The 21,732-nt window shown below is 40.6% G+C and overlaps 1 protein-coding gene across 6 annotated transcripts in view; it reads left to right on the top strand.

Annotated features, from left to right (window-relative positions):
- The window catches only part of PH4alphaEFB (prolyl 4-hydroxylase subunit alpha-1), a 346,708-nt gene that overhangs the window by 131,951 nt on the left and 193,025 nt on the right, over nucleotides 1-21,732 (top strand). For 2 of the 6 annotated variants that reach the window (XM_031985764.2, XM_076367921.1), the window contains exon 2: nucleotides 17,650-18,045. The exons of 3 other annotated variants lie outside the window; for them this stretch is intronic. The gene's annotated coding sequence lies outside the window, so the exon portion shown is untranslated. The remainder of the gene's footprint in view (nucleotides 1-17,649; nucleotides 18,046-21,732) is intronic. One more of the 6 variants, XM_031985763.2, reaches the window with a different exon arrangement.

Below are 21,732 nucleotides of genomic sequence, written 5' to 3'. Positions count from 1 at the left end.
TTTTAATATCAAATATTAACAATTCTAACATTATGAACTTTAGTAGATATTTAAATATTGGTTAATTACTACTTCCGTTGATTTCGTTACTCATTGAACGCGATCATAAATTTTCGTTTACGATCACGTAAATCCATCGTCTGAACAAATGATCTATGGGAGCTTATTCACCTCATTCGCGCTTCAAGCGCGTTAAACATCGACTCGTAAAATTTAACGGTTTTAGGCCAAAGCTTCATCCACCGATGAATAAGTAATAAGTTGATCAGATAACAAGGCTCGTAAAATATCCTCTGAAAATGTCCTCTGTGCTTGGTTAGCTTTACTGACGAGTTTATGCACACGAATATCCATAAAATATTTTCTTCTCCTTCATTAACCCTTACCATCCACGCGTTTGATTAAAAATACAAAGGTATTGTATAATAACAACAGGGAATAAATATTTATGATACACAAGGAATGTACAAACGCAATATTTTTAATATATTAATATTCTCTCCATATTCTCAATATTATTAGTTAATAATTGATAAACGTTACTTCACAAATGGTACACATATCACAAATATTATTTATATACTATTCTAATCGATACGACGAATCGAAAATCCATCCTCCGAAGATTAATCCCGCGAATAACTTTCGGATGCATTGGAAGTGAGTAGAAATGTTTGGGAACAAAGGAAAAATAGAAGACGATAAATCGGGGTTAAGTAAATCTATCGAAAACCCATTCACCCATGTCTAAAATTCATAACGCTAACGGAATATCCGCTGCGAGTCTGTAAAGCTTTCACCCGATGTGCCTCGTGCCCCATTATTCTCAAAAAATCCGCCCGACAAATCGTTTCATAGACGTTTTCCCGTTGAAGCTTCGATTTCACGAGCGATCTACATAATCACGTGAAATTCAACGCTCAGGGAACACACGCATTAGTAGGTATCACGGATCATTCTTTAAAATCTGACTTTTTCCGCGGAAGCAGAATTCAAACAGGAAATTTGTTTCATCTGTCAAAGATTCCAGGGCTTTAAAATATTTTGCTCGAGACAAGAAGAAAACGAGGCATTCTTTCATCGTACTTTATTCGTGTCGTTCGATAAAATTTTCATTTCACTCATCACTAAATAATTTTCGATTCAGAGGGTTTCGCGGGACGTTTTCGTTCGAGCGAACGTTTGAAAACGCTGAAATTGTTAACGGACGTTCGTTAATTACAATTTCAAGGAGCATTATTCAGGACGTGTTCGCTCTTTTCCACGGAGAATGAATATCTCGCGTTGAAATAGACAGAAGGCAAAAGAGAGAGAGAGAGGGAGAGGTGGGGGAAAAGAGCTGGGATAAAGACGTTTTCACGAGGCAGAAATATTCATAAACCGCAAGAATGGCGTGCAGTCGATGTATTTTCTTGCAAATGAATTTTCATGCGGTGTAAACAATGTAACCGCGCCACTATAATTCCGGACGCGTGCGATCGTCGGATGAGGGGCCGCAGAAATTTTCATTTAACGCATGCTGCGACCGGAAAAAGCTTCCTTGAAATTTAATGGACTGCGGGCTTCCACGAACGAAATTTCTTCTCATCGCCGACGGCCGTTTACATTTTCATCGATGCACGAAACACGGGCCGCCATTCTACGCTTTGAACGGGGATAACGACGATGGTATTACCGAAGTAAAAAAGTTAGGAAAATTGGGTAGAATTTTTTGGAACTTATATTCGTAAAATATTTGTTTTGCGGGCGGGATGAATAATTCAGATAAACATTGGCCGGCGGAATATCTTCGTTATACCGTACCGATTAAAAACGCTTGTATCGCATTCATATATATATATATAGATTCGATGAGGATTCGATAAGATGAAAATGATTTTATAGTGTAATTAACCCCTTGACCTACAATATCGTGTCAGACTCGTGACGAAAATTTGAAACTGAATTTCAAAAATCTATGTGCTATTTATTTTTTTCAAATATAAATTAAATATTACTTTTTTATTATCAATCTTTAACTTTTGAAGAAAACGAAGCCATAGAATAAGCATTAAAATTGTTCCTTTTCCTAATAAATTATTAATGAGGAAGTAGTTGTATCGATCATAGTTAAGAAATAAATCATAGGGCAAAGGCTTAAGTATTGAAGAAGTTATTGTAACTTAAATTGAAAATTCAGAAAGCTTATAACTACCTTAGGATGTAGATTATTTGTGAGTTTACATCTGTAGAAAATAACTAAATTGCACGTACTGTGTATTCTCGTTGTATCTGTATATTTTTTATTGTAATTCAATGGAAAACTTTATTGTTGAATTTATAAGAATTTCTATTACTGTTCTATCAACAATTCCTTATTAAAGTCGTATTAGTAGCCTTCAGCGTTAACTGGACTCGTTGACATCGGATTTGTCAAACTCCATTAGCCCACCCTACACAGTACCCAATTAAGGCCTCTAGCTACCCCAGGTGATTCCCTAAGTAATTCACACATTCGGCGACAGATGTGTGATTCATTGGGTCGATAAGATCGGGACCGATTCTTTTTCCCCTTCGAATCGACTCGACGAATTACTTCCACCGACCACTCCGGGAATGAACAAAAAACACACCCTCTTAGATCCACTGTACCCTAATTTGTTCGCCCTCTATTCATTTACTATACTGCAGGACGATCCGGATCGAGTTACTTCAAGTGAGTCGTCTTGCGACTTCTCTTCGGATTGGACTTAGAAGGTTTATATTATCGTCACTAATTTCTCAGCGTTTTCATAGTAAGCTAAATGACGTATTGAATTCTTACATATCTAATGATATTGAATCGTTATTAAAAATGTTAACTTGTCAATTTCTACTTAAATAAGAAAACTCGTTCCAATGTATGAGAATTGCTCATACAGTTTAATGGTTAATTCACTAATCAATGCGTCAAATATCACTCCCTCACAATGATTTGAAATACAAAAACGAATGTCACCAATATGACAACATTCATTCTCAAACTGTTAATGTTTCAGTTGGCTATCAATAGCGAGGAGTTAGCATTTATTATCGTAATTTCACTACAGGACTATATTTTTATAGACGTTTAGCACAGACTTAAATTTTTTTAGTACCCTTTGCAAATGTTTTATCGTCACTCACATTTCACTCGATAACGAATGTTTTCAAAATTTTACTTATCATTAGCTACAAGTCTCTATTTCAAAAGAAAATACTGACAGCCAGGGGTTGGTAGGGTCGTTTCGGGTATTGACCCTAAAGACGTTGCACCGCCGGTGTTCGGGCCGGGAGCAATCTTTGGCTGTTGGTCGCGCATCGATCCGCGGCAAGAAATTCGTGTTACATTCCGATCGGAGATGGGGGATGGGGGTGGCCGACGGACGGGGGACGTTCATTTCCGCAGCGGGCCGCGGGAGACAATGAACGGTTAATCGGATCTTGCTGCGGGCCATCCAACGTCGGCGAGCGACGTGCATACACGTCGGCCTGGTGACGTATACACGTCCTCGGTGTACAGAGTCCGAGGCCCGCTATACGTGCCTCCATAATCAGATGCAGCAACGAGCATTCAATTACCCGTTGCACGGCAATACGTTCGCCAGCGTTAAGGAAGATCGGGGCTGAACTCACATTGGCCGCGATTTACATCGCGGAACAATCACGGAAAGGTGGGCCGCATTAAAAACCAACCCTGCATCGAATTAACCTTAATGAATATTTTTCAGGTCTTTTTGAAAACCAAATTTTTCTTCTTTTTTTTTAATGAATTTGTTTAGTCCTTTTTTATATAGTTATATTGTGTTTTTGTTTCGCGAGGAATAGATTTTATAATTATTTTCGTTGTAATTTGGGGATACTGTTTTTTAATAACAGAAAATTAATAGATAAATTGAGACATTTTATGAAAATTATTATCTCCATAGATTGTTTTATTATAGATTGGAATAATGGGGAGGTTCCTTAATTGAAAGACGAATTATAACGAAAATTTAAAACAATGGACTGATTTTTCATTTGAAATATTTGTTAATACCCCCACACGTTTCTGTTCGATGTTCCCAAATGAATTCGATTAAAATCTTCCCAGGCGAATTACTTACGTGCAACTCTTCGGTTTCCGGTGATCGCGAACGGCGAGCAACTTTTCCGTAGATTCGGTAAAAACAATGGACGGGGTGAACAAAGTTCGGCGCTATTACGAATGTATCGCTGTGTACATCGGACGATATGAATATTATAAGATAATGAATTATTTAGCGAACGCTTCCGTCGTAATGCCTCGTAATGCATTCAACGATGAATATTTCAGCGAATCGGGCGCCGGTAAATGTTTTTGCATGAACAATCGGGAACACTTTGTTTAACGGTAATATCGCGGCCGGTGATCCGTGTTAAACGTCCTCGTGATATCGTTCACCAGCCTCCCCCTTCACGTACGCGACGCGACGGCGGAAAACAAATAACTCGGTAATAATGTTTCTGCTTTATAAGCGGCGACATTGTCGTTCAAATATCCGGGGATAAATGTATCGACGATGATGATGTCGTTTCGAAGCTAATAACAATCGAAACAAACGAAAAAGACTGTAACAATCTTTTTCACGATTATACCGTAATTCGATCGAACAATGAAGAGATTAAAATATAATCGATTGTCGTAAATGCATCTCGTCCGCGTTATCGTCGATCGTATCACTTAAACGCGACTTCGAAACTTGTACAGTGCAACGATAAAAAGAATTTCAGAACTTCGAAACCCGACGGTACTCGCATAGTAAAGGATAAGAGTCTAAGTAAGCACTAGTCTGAATATTTTCCAAGTCGTCAGTTACTTTTTGGATAATGTTTCAGATAAAGTAAACACGCTCCACAAAACGTTAAAGGATTACTTGTTCCATTCTGCATGCAAACGATTGATTCCAATGACAATGGCAAAATCCATTGTGTATTTTATACAATACAGTATCCGCGTGTTGATGGATTCGTTTAATCCGAGGGGAAAAATCGTTTGCAACTTCGAAACTGATAAAGCTTTTTCGCTCGATTTAGCGAGCACTGTCTACCATTAGCGTCGTTTCTTTTTCTAAATAAACCCTGTAGAGAGCTGCAAGGTAATATAGGAGATCGATCAACAGTATCAATCCAATCGCGACGGGCCAGACAATATTTCCGGAATTTTTATCAACCACCGCGAAGACGAGCGGGAAAATTATTGAAGCGGCTCGTTCGCTCGTGTTTTATTCGGGACGGTCGCCGTGCTGTTCCATCGCATCCATACCGATAAATCCTGGATAGTTTTACCGTGATCCGGCGAGATCGTCTCCTGGAATAGAACTCTCGTTAAAGATTCACCAGCATCGGTCGAAATCACCGCGTTTAATCCGCCCTTAAACGTCTTTGCTGTAATGTAACACGTGTATCTGTCGAATTCGTGAACAATGCTACCCTCTCCATTCTATTTCGAGCAGCAAGGATATGAAATCGATACGCTGGAAAGGTAATAGTAGAACAGGTAGCGCAACAATAGGAAACTTGTCTAGGAAACTCAAGACAATCAATGGAAACTTTAATTCCGAAATAATGTATCGTTTTATATTTCCATTCTCTCTAAAAGTATTCGGTAATATTATATTATTTCGGCTGTTTTTGAAAACGTTAAAGTCTATAATTTTAAAAGTATTAATGTTTAAGAAACGATTCACATATTTTTATATTCAAAAACAAATAGAACCTTCACGTATTTGTATTAACCCCTATGATTTCTTTCTTAACTATGATCGATACAATTGTCTTGTAATTATTAATTTGCTAAAAGAAGACGAAAAACTGTAGGCACTTTTTTAAAAAGAATAATATTTCATTTGAATTCAAAAGAATTGAGTAATATTTCTCTTTGTTAAATTCCGCTTGAAATTTTCACCACGAGTCTAACACGATATTACATGGCAAGGAGTTGAAAGACATGTAGGTAATAATACATATTTGTATTAAAAGAACAAGCAGAAAATTTACATATTTGTATTAAGACCAATAGAATTGGGATAATATTTGATCACTTCCGTGTTCCATCCGGTTCTGTTCGTGTCTATATACTTACTTACGTCTACGGAAGAAATATTATTCCGAGGAATAAATTCTGTTCCGTTTAATGGAATCAAATCTAATTAAGTCCAGATATTCACGTAATACTGCAGCACAGAGGGCCTTATGATGAAACGTGGCGTAGTGTTGAGCTTAAAACGTCAGAATTCACGATGTTTAATTAAAGTATTTGAAGGTTGAGCCGCGAAAGGGCATAGTTTGTTCCGGTAGGGAGCACGGATACTTCGCCCATTGGATTCTGGAAGCGATTTTCAGCGTGAAGCGTCATAGCAACGCTCGTCTGACTCTCAACGGTCCTTGAAATTCAAGTGTCCCGGAATTTTGGGAGAGCAAGGTAACGGACCACTGATTTCGCGCGATTGCTTGTCGATTATTTGAACGAGCACACGCGGAGCGCGCCGGTTCGTGAAATAAAACTAAATGTATGCGTTTATGAGAGCAAAATCACAACCTGGAAAATTTTAATCAAAACTGCAGCACTCGAAACTGCAGAATTATTAATGTTTCTTTGTCTTGATTTCTTTGAACATTGATTGTGCAACATAAATTATTTCACGCTGCTTCTAGGAATAACAACTTTCATTTGTTCATCAGCCAGAAGTGGTTTATCTTTTACTTATTAAACAGATAAAGCTTCAAGCAAATATATTAAATCAAGCGATACCTTTATGTAAAATTTCTAGATACAAGGAGCTTAAATTACAATTTTTATTAACCCATTTGCATCATTAAGTGCAATAATCCGCATACGATAATTGTTCCTTATTACTAGAAACGGAATATTCCGTACACAATTGCTTTTAGTTGTCTATGTTGCTCGACTATATCAGTTGGAGTGAATTAATTTCAATCAAAGGCTTGAGACACTTTCAAACGGGTTAATTTAATTTATCACTGTTACAAGTGAATTTACCTGGTAAAGTCTCGTAATTCTCTGAATCGCAGATCACATCACAACAAATTTGAAAGAAGGAAACGGGAGGAGCGAAACAGTTTGCAAAGAATTCAATTTCCGCCATCGATTATCCTCGTTAATTCTTCCGGTCGGTCGGGGGGTGATTTCTCTCCGCGTGAATGCCGGCTGCATCCTTCCGGGATCAGAAAAAGGTGTGTCCCTTTGAATCAACGTCCGACCAACCGACGATTTGTCACCCTGGCAGTCCACCTCCTGTTTATAAGGTACTCGGTTTGCGCATTAATCCCGCCGGATGAAAAAAAGCCCGTGCAAACAGCGCTTCAACGGTGGCCGGCCGACGTTTTATTTCTACCGGCGCTCGCGTCTGACACGTACATTGTTCTCGCGGAATTTACGGCCTCTTCGTTGCCTCGATGAGACAGGGATTTCTTCGCGCATTTTCCGCGCATTTTTCGAAACCGGTGACGCGAAACTTCATCGATTCCGACGATCTGCGAAGAATTGAAATGTTCAAACTGTTCTTGGTTACGATCACTAATTTTAGAATTTTAAACACGATTCAAGATTCTCTCTACACTACTATTAATATAAACAACCAATATTAAAAAACTAAGAAATTTTCACTCAATTTTTCATAAACAACTTTTTCAAAATTCAAAGTTCACAGTACATTTAATTTCCAGTCTACTAGTTTTAAAACAAATTTTAGAGAAAACTTAGCAGCCATAGACTAGTTCATACGCTTCATAGACTAGTTCTAATACTTGATTAATGTTCAGAGAATGTTACTACAACATCGACAAATAAAAGTTGTCAGAGACGAGTCACGGTCACACGATGTCGGCAGATAACCGATAACCAATGGAATCACGCGTGTACGGCGGCAGCCGTTAAGTCATTAATAACATTGACTTTGTTGCCGGCGTGATGCGCGAATAATTTGTGAGCAGGATTGTACGAGCTTGCACGACGCCTGCCCTCTCTTTCCCGCTCGTGCTGCTCGCGGAAATTGTTGGCGCGTAGGACCGGGGCGTTGATATGACACGCGAGCCCGTAATTAAGCCGAGCTTTAATTTATTACTTGTAATTCACGATTATTAGCAGCGGGAGAAAGGGAAAGCTCCGGTCGGTTTAGCGGAACGCCTCGCGGAGACGTGTAATTAGTGATAATTATACGCGCCCCTGCCGCGACGATCACAACGGATACGAGGAAAATGTGTGTGTGGTTAATATTCTTGTCTCGGAGATGAAGCTCTCTCTTGCAGAGGTAGCGCGCACGGCGTCTTTATCGTCTGCGAACTTGCAGCCACTGAATTAATTTCTTCTTTATTAGGCCTATCCGAGGACGATTTATTAACCGTTAATAATTCATCCACCGTTTAACCCCTTGTCCTACAACATCGTGTCAAACTCGTGGCGAAGATTTAAAATAGAATTTAACACGGTGACATGGAACAAGACTGGAATTTTCTCTTATTTTCGATAAGTTATTAATAACAATGTGGTCAGATCGATCTCAGTGGAGAAAGAAATTATAAGACAGTAGAACGTAGCTACTTGGGATTTGGGAGTTGATATTTATTTAATTAATGGTAATGTTGATTAACAGTAATATTGGATAATAGTAATATTGATTAATGATAATATTAATTAATTGTAACATTTGCAATTCACAAATATATTTTTCGACTTGTAAAATTATTGTGTGTCATAATTGTCATTTTACGGAGCACCTAATTGAAGTTTATTATGATAAAATACAAATGTTTCAATTCAAAATCTTGAAAATTACAACTGTTGTTTTCTATAATCACGTTCATAGATTCAATTAACATTCCCATAAACTATTACAAATCTAGAGGATTTTCTATATTATATAAATTTTTCGCTATCACATTGGCAACCAAGAACAGTTTTACTACAATAAAAGAACACCTTAGACCATGTCCATCGATTTCCGGAAACCCTTATCGAAAACATAAACAAACAGTGCTCGTGAAGTATGTCCAGTCTTGCAACTTTATTTTTACATCTCACGCGTGGCCTGGATATCACGCGCACAATAATGGCCACCTGCCATACCCTTTTCCCTTAATGAACAATCTAAATCAAGCGTCAAGCCGGCCAGGTATAATAACGGCGTATTTCTGAAGATATATTTGCCGCAATTAATTCCCGGGTTAACGCTGCGAACGGATGTAAACGCGACTGTCGGAATGTTTATTCGGAAACTGCACGCGATTTTCAATTTCATTTCTGCGCGGGGAAGAGGATGGGGTGAATGCCGGGAGACGCTAACGAGTGGCCGTCGCATCGTCCGGTTTTCTTCTGGCAATAAAAATCGTGCCGCGCCGCCCACCGACGTTCGTTTCGAGTAAATTATTCGTCGGCGGGCCGCCGCGGCGTTAACGTTGAACGGACATGAAATTCAAATGAAATATTTACCACATATGGGAAACATTCCATTTGTGTGTGTGTCCGTGGGGGTGGGGAGAAATGTTTGCAGTACTACTACATATTCTTATTCCACGGAAACGCGCTAATTCCACGCTGGAACTCTTGCGCCAGGGAGATTGAAGTTTTGTAATTTTAACGAAAATTCGAGCATCCCCCGGCCCTTACTACTCCCCATTAAATAGACTTTTTAAAATACAATGGTGTACGTGCGGTGGCCCGCGTGCATCAATTACTCGAATAAATATTGCGAATTTTCTCGACGTTTTAGCCTTTGCCCAAATTGTTCCCTATTTTCAGAGGGGACCGTGCATCACTTGTGGTGGAGCATTAAATCTCATTTATTTCGTATTATGTAATATGTAGAAATTTTGTGTTTGTTTCTAATAGATGAGTTTTGTATGTAGAAGTATAACTTTCGAATTTCAATCTCCTTGAAATGTCGAAGAATTCTAACATCACACTTTATCCTTCGAGCACTTGTTCATTTTGATTCTTATCTTCATCGCAAAGGAATATTAATACTTTGACTGTCAAGTAAACGCTCATAAAACCTGCTATGCAATCGAAACAATTTTTTTAATAATACAAAAACTAAAAAGTCAAGATTATTCAAAATTATTATCTTCCTTATACTTCGAATATCCAACAAAATTGGATTCCTCTGATATGTCATCAACAAAATTAATGTTCATGCTCATGTAAAAAATGATGCCACACGAATTCGGGTGACGTGACAGTTAAATTGTTAAGGTATATTTCCACTTCAGTGGGCAGTCGAATAATTTCTGAATAACCCATCCGGTCGTTGACGTCGCTAGTGATCACATTCTTTCCCGGTGCAAAACGATTTTCAGAAGTATTGCGGGTCCCCGCGCCGAGGATGCATTTCTGGTTGATGCAATTTGCACCTGACACGCGTCGCACAAAGTGGCACGTCTGGATGCAAGAAGAGGTGGAGGAGGAGCAGCAGGAAAAGAAAAAAAAGGGAACCGGCGGATCCTGGCGGATCGGTCGGGCGGCAACAAATTGCAAGGGACGAGAAGCGGGACCAAGGGGTGTGGCTGGCCTTTGAGGGAAGATGGAACGACACGACGGAGGAAATATTCTCGAACTTCCTCCGAGTTGATTCTCAATGCAAGCGCGATGATGCACTCGCGAGGCGCTTTCCACTTCTCGCGAGTTGACTCTTCTTCCTGAAGGGGGAACTCCTCCGCTTCCTTCTTCTTCCTTCTTTTTCCCTTTTTTCTGCTCCTCTTCCCCCTTTACCCCCACGACGATCCCTTTTACGTATCGAATAGTGCAACGAGTACTACTGTGAGAAAATTTGCAGTTGCGAAAGTTCACGATTGCACTGCAAAAAGAGCGGAACGTCAACGCTCCGACTATTAGGATCGGAACGTGCAGCTACACAGCGAATTCAAGCATTATTCCCGCTTCCTCTTGGAACTTCCTATTTTTTAGTACTTGCCCATAACATCATTTTCAAATGTTTATCCTCTTAGCTTCGACTTAGATTAATAGCGAAGAATTTTATATCAATTTTGTACATGCGAATGTTATTCGACCGAACGTTTAATTACAGTGGAAATACCCTAGATGTTGTTAACGTCACGATTTAATATTTTCTTTTAACAAATTTTGCAAATGCTTGAGGGCAGCAGAAACATCTGAGTCACGGTCTCACGGGACTAACTTCTTCACACTTCAACCGAAGTTGAACATCGGCTAAAAGATAGAGTGCACGAAGTTTCGCGTGGATGACTGGTATAATCGATCAAACATGACACCGTGGAAGAACGTCTTTGCTCGTTTTGTCCTTGCTACAGGCTTTTTATACGTTCTTGCGTCTACGTTAATTTCTTGCAATTATGTCTTCCCCACAGTGAATTTTTCGCGCAAGAAAAGAAGAAACAATGAGGCGATTTTAATGAAAATCGTGGAAACTTCCTGTAAGTGTTAATGGTTCATAAATTCTTCCCCAGTGAGAATGCACCTTTAGCCGCCTTTGGGGCAGACACCAGCCACTCCTCTATATAGTCCTGCAAGCTTGCTGCTCTTGCTTCAAGAGCGGGCAAGGATTAAATGAACCCATACATGCTTGGTGCAGTCGCTAATTAACTCTGGAAGAGTCGAGTGATCTGGCAACGAGAATGCGAGCCGATATCGGATCGATCGAGGCTCGGTTCAAACTATAAATACATGGGGCTGGTTCCGAAAACACTAAACTATTCGAAGCTCCATGATCAGTTCGGATATAAAGAATAATTAGCGGAATATTAAATAGAATATCTATTTAAAACAGGAGAAAGGAACAAATTGGATGGTCCCATGAATATAAACTCATTTGGTGCTTTGGATCTTTTAACTCTTATTACTCCAATTGGCAGTCTCACTGCCAAGCACGGATACATCGATCACAATTGCAACAGTTAAATATGTATGAATAAATTTCCTGTTTTCTTGATATTATTTTATGCTCATTCAACATCCATAACTGAATTTTCTCTTTGAAATTAAAAAAACATATGTGGAACAACTGTCAATTATTCTACGATATACTTGGTATGATAAGGGTTAATCTCCTCCAGAATCGTTGCCACCTTCATCTATTAGCAATAAAAGAACATCGAACGATTTTCAGACTATCTCGGTAAGAAGACTATCTCGTGTCGTTTCGACCGAAAAACGAAAAGAAAGGGGTGCAGCATGAGAAGAAAGGAGACAAATCGCGCCGCAACAACGGGTTAACCCGGCATGCACTGCGAATGAACATCCCCCTGCAATTACGGCTTGTATCGTGCTGCAGTCCGCAGGAAAAACCGCGTTACTTACGGGATTAACCGATACTCCTCCGTTCATTCAGCCCGATAAAATCGGAAATACACGATCGCGGCCGCGCCGCGACCGGGGAAACGGCCCGGAGCTTAACAAAAGCGTCCGGGGTGTACATTTCGAAAGATTAGCAACAAAGAGATCCTTTGTCAGGAGCCTCCCGTTAAATGGGCATTTCCTCCTTCCCCCTTTTTTACAGATGAGCTGCTCTATTCTAATTTCGGAGGGTATGGGATTAAGATTATCGATGGATGTATTGGATTATTCAAAAGTAAGCGTTGCTCAAATATAACGTGTAAGACTTTGTACTGACTTTGTGAAAGAAAGTAGAAAAAGTATATATTAGTTATTATATATGTTATTACATTAGACATTATATAACAACAACAACAATAATAATATTAATTCTAACTAGTCAGATAACCCTCCTTCACTATAATAAAATCTCAGTTTTCACATAGTGCACAAGTAATAATCGCCTTAGTTAATAAAAACTCCGGCAACTATTTTAATACAAAGTAAAATAAAAAGTAATAATTATAATAATGAAATTCTAAAAGCCTTCGTTCCCAAAACAAACGGTAAACCAAAACAAAAATATATACTAGTTACAAATAAAATACCAATATTCCAACTAAAATTAATACAATATCTAACAGCCTAAAATGACCCAAATATATCTTCTCGAACTCTTCTCATCCACGTTATCTCAAGAATCACAAAACAATGTTTCTCAAAGACCATCCCTGATAGAATATTAATAAGAAACTCATTTCTCCAGAGAACTAACTATCGAGAAAACGAGGTGTAAATCGTTCGGGCCAAATTACGAATTCACGAAAACGCGCGGTCAGTTCATTGGAGCCCCTAATTCCGGCGCGACGACGCCCAACGAAGCCAATAAATTCCGCGACGGTGGTGTTCGGTATCACCTCGCCCCCCGCGTTTATATGTATGCACCGGCTCGCGAAAACTTTTCGGTTCCGTCTGCATTTTCCCCCGGCAGGTGGTGAGGACGGCGGCTCGGCTCGGCGCCGCGCCGCGCGGCTGGAAATACTTTCCGCGAACTCGTAAGAAATTAAAGTTTCCCCGCGGAAACTCCGCCGCAAGTCGTTCTCCTCTGCATCGTCCCCGTCGCAGTCTTCGCGGACGTCGACGCCCGCCCCCTTTTCTCCTTCCCACCCTCTCCCTCACCACTTCATGCCCGGTACTCGCAGTTCCCGTTTCCAGCGGAAGTGAACGCCAACTCTCGGTTACATTGCGGCTGAAATAAATCGAGCAGCGTTCCGCGCGCGGTCTGGCGAAATTTTTTTGCTGTTCCCGCTACCGAGCGGGATTACTGATCCGGGATTTAACCCCTGCAGCTATCTTTCTTTGATCATCTAAAATCGTTTATCTTGTAGTGGTCCTTAAGATTTCATGCAATTTTATAGATTTCGAAATTGGTTAAATGAAATTTAAAAATTTGAAAATTAGTTTTTTTAGTGATGTGTTAAGGGAATTGAAATTCCGATGTGTGAGGTGTGAGAAGGTTGGGAGAATTTAGAGTCAATTAGCTTTTCTGTTTTTTTCCAATCTAATAAGAAAACTTGCCTTGATTGTGTGAGTGATTTGACCAGTGTCGATCAACGTGTTAAATGAGAAAACAATGTATTTTTTATATGTTGAGTAATCTCTCTTATCAATGGAAATATAATGTCAATATAGTTATTGTTTCATTCACACTGAAGTACACTAGAGAATGTATATATTTTAGAATAACATTATCGTAAATAATTGCTCAAGTAAAAAGCCAATAAATTAGTCTTGCCAGCTGTTATCTTTTTTAATAATATCAAAACAACATCTCGCCGAGTAAATTCACTCTTGGCTTCTGTACAGGTTAAGCGAGAACGTTTTCCCACGGGAGCATGGAAAGAGACTAGATTCGTCGACTTTTCCTTTGTCCCGGAATACAGAGACGCCAGGGGGTGGGGAATAAGTAACAGCAGCGATTAACACGCTCGCTTGTAAGCTCAGATATTACTCGGGTGTAGCGCGCGCCGCTGCGCAACTACTCTCCGCCTCTACTTCCGTCTAAACATTTTTCCCTTAATCTTTACGCGGATTATCGGCCGCGGCAGCTGCGCCGCGGAAACTGTAAACCGGAAATTGTGTGCCTGTATAATTATTCGGGGGCCTGTACGAAGTTTTTTAGGACCTCTACGAGCTGCTGGAAAGGGTTCGCGGGCTTTCTGTTAATGAAATCCGGGTGCTCGTTTTTTTGGAATGGACAATTTGGAGAGTTTCTTTTTATTCACCGATTGTAACTTCATTTTGGATTCTTGTTCTAATCTTTTGATGAATTTACATGCGTTGCAGGGTATTTAATAGAATAAGAGTTTCAGTTTTCTGTATTTGGTAAGTATTTGGGTGATGGTTATCTGAGTAATGTACTAAGTTTGAATTTTAATGAACGTTATGAAAGGGAGAAGGAAAGAGTTTGAAAATTCAAAATTGAATTAACAACTTTGTCAATTTTTAGTTTGAATATAGAAAGAAAGTAGTGTTGTATGTGAGAATTATTTTTTAATGTAGATGAAGTGTTTCTAAAGATATTTTCGAAGAAAATTTTCACTAGCCACGTTAACAGAATGACAATTAATCGGTCTTCTTCAAGTCCAATTCAAGGAAGAGATAAATGACTTTGAACTCGTGTTTCTGAATGTATACGTAATCCCAAATTTCATATCCTGCCAGGCGAAGGTTTGGTTGAACAGCAGTTTGTCAAAATAATGTGTCCCCTGGAAGTTATAAGAGGTCAAACTACGAGGAAGTCGCGCCGCGAATGTCAATACAAGAGTCGCTTCTTTTTACCCGCGAAGCGAACTCTGCCCGTGATGTATGGCACTTCGAGCGATCCTTGTTTTCAACGGATACATCATTTTCGAAAAATTCTTTTGGCTGAGAGCGCTCTCGATCGCCCGCTGGAAGTTTTCGTCTCGGAAGTAGACGAAATTGTTATCCAGTAGGAAACTTTTGGAATACGTATAAAGATTGAAAAATCTATTATTCATTAGCGTTCGATTAAACGCAGACAATCCAGTCGCGAAACTATAAAACACTTTATTACCAATGAATGAAACATTCTTTATTAATTAAGCAGTGAAATGTGTATCTTCGAAGGAAACGATTCATAAATTATTTTACAATTACTTTAATAATTGCTTAAGCTATTTTGATGAACATTCTTTCAGCGGGCTGTATAGTTTATTGCCGCGAAAATGAAAGAATGGAAACTTTCGCGTCGAGCAAATGAAACAATCAACTCTCCGAGTTTTACAGTTTCATGGATATTATACTACAGCACCTTCAACTTCGCGCGCTATGGTGAACGTTTAAGGAATTCCGAGGAAAGGGTTCGCTGTTTCCAAGGAGCCGAGTGCCAAATAACTACAGATGCCAATATAGTGTTCGAAAAGGGTTTATTTTATTGCTAAGCGTTGCCCGGAAACGGGGTCAAGAATTTAGGGTTGTGTAACATGACCATTCCTGTGGGACGTGAAATACAATGGAGCATCGTAAGACTGAGATACCGAATGGTAACGATGGCGATCAGAAAATAATGGCAATTGCGTCCTCATTGCATGTATGTGCATTCATTTGCATGTGAAATTAAAGAAAATAATGAACCAATTAAAACTTGACTAAAGGGAACAATCAATTGTACTTCGAGAAAATGAACATCCGCGTAAAGTCATATTTATTTTTAAAAAGGAAACTCATATTTAAATAAAAAATACGCTTTCAATTTATATCATGTTCCATTAAAAAAAAACGCTAGACCGTGGAACAAGCGACAAATTAAAACCACTTACGAATTCCCGCGATAAACACAACAAAAATTCGGATTAAGTCGCAATCCAGGACAATTCTTTTCAATTTCCCTCGACTCGGTTCTCGTAAAATCGCTCTTAAAACCGGCGAACGTAGCAACTAAACCCGTTACAACTTTGTTGGGGTTCGTAGTAGGAATTTTTGATACTTAAAAGGGCTCGGGGTAAGTTTATGCTAATGCGGTGACGCGAGCGTAACGCGACGTAGTTGTCACGGGCTCCCACGACGCGGAAGTCCGACTCGCGAGCGACGGTAGGGGGAGAGAAACTGTTTACAGAAGCCGCGGGCTGAAAGGCGACGGAGCTAAAGTCGCTGAAGTAGGCAGCGAGACGGTGGAAAAAGAGTCCTGAAATGAAACGAATCAGTAACAGAGACATTTATGGCGGCGCATGGGAAAGCAAACCGCTGCGGGTGCTGTGGAGTGAAACTATTATGAAAACGGGACACTCCGGTTATGAGGGGGTGGCGGTGGAGAGGTGAAAAAAGTGAAACGATTACGAGGAAAATGAGGCGTCGCGGGCGAAATGAGCCGGACGACGGTGAAGACGACGGCGAAGGGTGTCCGCGGGACCGCCTGACGAGAGAAAAACGTCCCGGTCGAGAAATACGGTGCGCTGGCTCGTCCGGAAAGAGAGGGAGCGGCGAATGGGATTGGCGGTGCGTGCAAAAGAGAGAAAGAGAGCGAGAGGGACAGAACGGTCGCGAAGGAAAGCCGGGATAAAGCGTACTGACGGAAGAGGATGAAAGCTCGGAAGAACACGGGATACCTGTAAGCCGGACACGCGCGTTTCCGCGAGAACTTTGTGTCGATCGTACAGTCCGATTTTTTGGGTTTGTGTGCGGGAGAGTTCTCGAAATCCGCTGAAGCTTTTGTGTTTGCCCGGTGTTGGATTATTTGAGGGGTATTTGTAAATATGTTTTTATATGTGTTAGTTTTGGAGGGTATGAAGGGAATACGTGGAATGAATTTGTTGCTTGATTTTAGGGCCGTTAATTGGGATTTTTTGAATTTCTGATTTTTTGGTAATGGTTATTTAGGAATTTTGTGTGATCTTAGAAGGTTATTTGGTAAACGTTCTGAGTTGATATTAATGATACTAGTGGTGCATTAATGGTATGAATGTTACTGATTATAGTAATATAACAATTATATTGCATTTATATGTACAAGAATATAAAATAGTTTGGACTCGGAGTCAAGCACACGTGAACAACTTCGTGTATATCTACGAAGAGTAGCATAAACGAATAAACCTACATTCACTGCTAAAAACTCGTATTTAAAGCTGACAGACCCTTAGAAAGAAGTGTTCGTAACTTCTGCAAGCTCTTGTCACTGCTATTGCACATTTGCCCAGCAAATCCACGTAAATTATTTAAAAAATGTAAACTTCTTGAAACACTCATCCACATGGTCCAACGAAAAGAATGCAACTAACTCCAAATATTCATTTTTGACGAAGTTCAAGTCGGTACGAGTCAACTGCTGCTTCCACGTGCAGGAACGAGAAGTCTGGAAGGAGAGGGGACAATACAGCGGCGAATGCGAGCGACGGAGACCGAAGAGCGGTGCGGTGGTGGGGATGAGCGCAGCGTTCGGCAGGGGACTCGTGGCAACACGCTTGCCGCAGCATCCGCGTGAAGTCAGTCGGCTGTCGGATCTCGTGCCGTGCGGGTCAAGAATAGAATTTTCGTTGCTTTCGGTCGGTTCCGAGAACCGCGTGGCTCTTCGTTGGTGTTCTCCTGTGCGCGCTGTGAAATTCCACTGTTACCTAAACAAATCGTTCACTGTGTCTTGAATACCACCAGTGGACTGTACACCACAGCGGGAAGATCGCTGAAGAAAGAAGAGAGTACCGGTGAGTCAGCATCACAGTTTCACGTGTTTAGAACCGTCGCGTTTTAATGCGTGCTATTTTCAATGCGAAACGCGATATCCGGCATCCGGTTCCCGCTGAACTCTGGCGAACACGAAATTCATATTTCCCTGTAACACTGCTCGTAAAGGTACTCTTATCAAAAATGTACGGTTGCAGAAATATTTCCACGTGAACGTTATAGCGTGCCACATAGTAGACAGAATAAATTGTATGAAAGATAAACAGGGTCAAGTGTCACCAGTTATTTTCTCTATTTAAACGCGTTGCGCCGCTTATTGAACATTGTACGCAAATAGATTTGACGCGTTGCTTATAGAGCCGTGAGGATGACGAGGGGTCCCCAGTTTTGACTTGAATGGGCGATATAAAGTTGCAGTTTTTTCGAGGGTCGTTGACACGCGTGTCTAGGTGGAAAGAAATTCAGGGGATAGCTCGATTCGCAGAGAACAGCGTGACTTAATAAATGCCGGTGACAGCTGGCGTTGCAATTGCGTTGTGTCACCGACTAGCGTCACACGAGAATACGTCCCACGTATTTCAACGCTCGTCCCCGGCCACTGTCCGGGGTGGTATAACGTGAAGCGTTCAACAGGGGGGCAGACGGTACACGCGGTTGCACTCTGGCCGTATACTTGCCGCGCGCGTTTTTATGTACTCTCCGTGACGCGTCTTAAAATATGGAGCTGCACCGAATGTTACGCCGTTCCAGAGCTGGATGATGTATCCTCGATGCCCTAGGCTGCGCTTGTCGGGCCCTTAATGTAAACACGTTTCCAGTGGAATTTTCTGCGACGTATTATTGCGCGTACACACCTCGTGTTTGGAATGCAAAGCGTGTTGGAATTTTCGCGCCTCGAAATTTATAAAATTTACACGCCGCGCGGGAAAATTTAAAATTTGAATTTGATTTAGTTGATACTTTAATGTTTGAATATTGTATTTTCTTAGTGACTTCGAATTTTTATTTCTTGTCCTGTGATTCTGTATTAGAGTTCAGTGTTGCCTTGAGTACTTAATATTTGAAGTACTTAACGTTAGAAATACTCAATCGAGTACTTAGCTTTTCGAATAATTAAATAATTTTATAACCGTTTCTCTCGCATACTCAATTTTCTAAGTACTCAATATTTCGAGTACTCATCATCCCTTCTTAAGTATTCACCTCTGAGTACTCACTATTCAAGTACTCATTTCCAAGTACTTCAATTTTCAAACATTCAATTCTTCGCATATTCAACTTTATCAGGTACTCGATCCCTTAAGAATTCAAATCCAACGTTTTCAATTCCCTCAATCAACAACCCGACAGTTCATCGATTCCCTCGAGGTGCTTAATTCAATTTCTCGACGCAGCTCGCCCGTCGTCCACAAAATTTTCTTCCGGAGATAATTACTCGGTTCGTCCGTTGTCAATACTCCGATTCATCGAATCCCTAAAACCCCTCCGCGCTTCCCGGTCCCGCTCCATTTTTGATCCCCACGGATCCCCCGTCTCGCCTATTCTTCAATTGTTCAACACCCTCCGGCCCACCCTTTTCCTTCGGCTCTCACCGAAGTTTTTGAGTTATCTCGGGGAAGGTCATTACGTTTCCCGATTCCCTCCGAACTCGCGAAGTTCTTCACGCGAGAAATTTATGTCCGGCCGGCCTGCAGATAATTAGATTCTTATATCATGAGAAGTTTTGAGTAGGCGTCATCCTATTAAGGCCGGGGGAATCGTTCCTCGGGACGGTGTCGTTGACTCTCGCGAACCCGATTGAAGAACCCGCCTTAGCTTCGAAACTTCGTGCCGGTCTGCGGCCGGCTTCCCTCTCTTTTTCTCTCTTTCCCTCGTCTTTTTATACTGCGCCTGGACCCGTGCTGGTGATAACGTCTTCCCGACTTGCTTTCTCTCAAAACAGTGTCTGGACCTGCCACCAAGAGCTCGCCGGAGGAGGAACTGGTTCTCGGAAACCTTTTTCATTCCGCCGCGCGAATATTAGCATTACGATTGCGTGGCATCGGAAAAAAATTCATTATCATGCATTTTCTTTGTGGGAAAGCTATACCATAACGCTGTATTGGTCCGATCGGCGAATTATATAATTTAATCAAGGATCATTTGAAGAAGTTGGAAATTTATCATTCAAGTTTCTTTCTTTTTAAGAGGCTTTGGTTTATCTAGGAAATTTATGTAAACGGAACACGAAAGATGAATTATTAATTATTTCTAGTCGAACTTTGATATCATGATTTTGTTTAGGGTATATTGGAGTCGTTGAATTCGATGAACGATGATAATGGCATGAGATTAAGGGAGAGATCTCGGAACTACTCCTTTCATAAAGGCATGCCTCTATCTCTGAAATGGATCCTTCCGAGAAATCATAGATCAATTTAGTCGGCCAGGGCAGTGGTTCGGAAGATAAAGCGGCCCGCGGTTAAAGGGGAACTGCTACGCGGAGAACTCGGCTTTAGGAATAATTTAGAAGTGTGTCACAGCGGTTACGTTGGTTGGATCTGTTGATCGTTGATCTCGTCGATGTGCGCGCACGTCTATCAATGATATTCGGCGATCGATCGTTCGTTCTATTAAGCTGTCCGTCGGTTTTTATGACGGGAGCGGCACCATTGCAACGGTGTGTCGTTACTTCAGAAATTTATGAGTCGTAAATTTCATTAGATGTCTTTGGAGTCATTGCGCCGGTAACAGTAATGAAATTGAGAACGCTTTCCAGTGACTTTTTCCTTTCTCCGAGGACTGCTCGATGGATCTGCAAAGTATCCATTAACGTCACATTAAAGACGGAGAAAATTGTCTTCTCGCGGATTCCCTTTTCGCATTCGTTTATTTTCAGTTGGCCGGCGCCTTCATTATTACGCCGCTTAATTCTTCGAGTAGTCCATTGTATAAGCACTCAGCCTTTTTAGTACTGGATTCTGCGAGTTTCGAACTTTTCAGGTATTCAGTTCTCCGAACACTCAATTATATGATATTCGTTGAATATTCAGTCGTTTTGAAATTTAATTCTCTAGACATTTAATTACTTGAGTAGGTAGGTATTCATTTGGAGTATTCAGTTTTTGGAGCAATGAATCCTTCTAGGTAATTTCTCGAGTATTCAATTATTCGATGATTTTATACATCAATTGATCAATTCTTCTAATTTTAAATTCTTCCTCTTTTCAATTCTTTATATCTTTAATTTTCTTAATCACCTACTCTTTGAATATTAAATTCTTCAGTGTTCAAGTAATCCCCAACTCTTTATCCACAAGTTTCCTCTGTTCCACGCGAAATCTATTTTTCAAGGATACTCAATATTCAGTACCCAACATACCCACGAACTGGAAAAAGCTCATATTACATAATGTTGCAATGGACTGCAGTCGAGAATTTTTTCCACATCCGTTTCGAGGTCACGCCGCTTCCGCCCGCGTTTCCGTAATAACCGACGAAAGAAATAACAATCCAGATTAAGCCGGGCTTAAACGAGTTATCAGGATTCATGCTACGGGAGAAGTTTGCTTTCCAGCGAGGCTGTCTCTCTCGTGTTTACGATTATGAGAAATACAACGTCCTCGCTACTCTTTATCTCCCTCTTCCGTTGTGGTCCGACACGGTTCCCGGAATTTTCTTAAATTTCCTTGGAATTTTCACGGGACTCCTGCGGACTGGAACTTCCA

This window comes from Nomia melanderi, chromosome 5 (assembly GCF_051020985.1).
Source record: "Nomia melanderi isolate GNS246 chromosome 5, iyNomMela1, whole genome shotgun sequence".
In the NCBI taxonomy this organism is placed as follows: domain Eukaryota; kingdom Metazoa; phylum Arthropoda; class Insecta; order Hymenoptera; family Halictidae; genus Nomia; species Nomia melanderi.
Note: the sequence above shows the minus strand (reverse complement) of the source record. Positions and strands in the feature narration are given on the sequence as shown.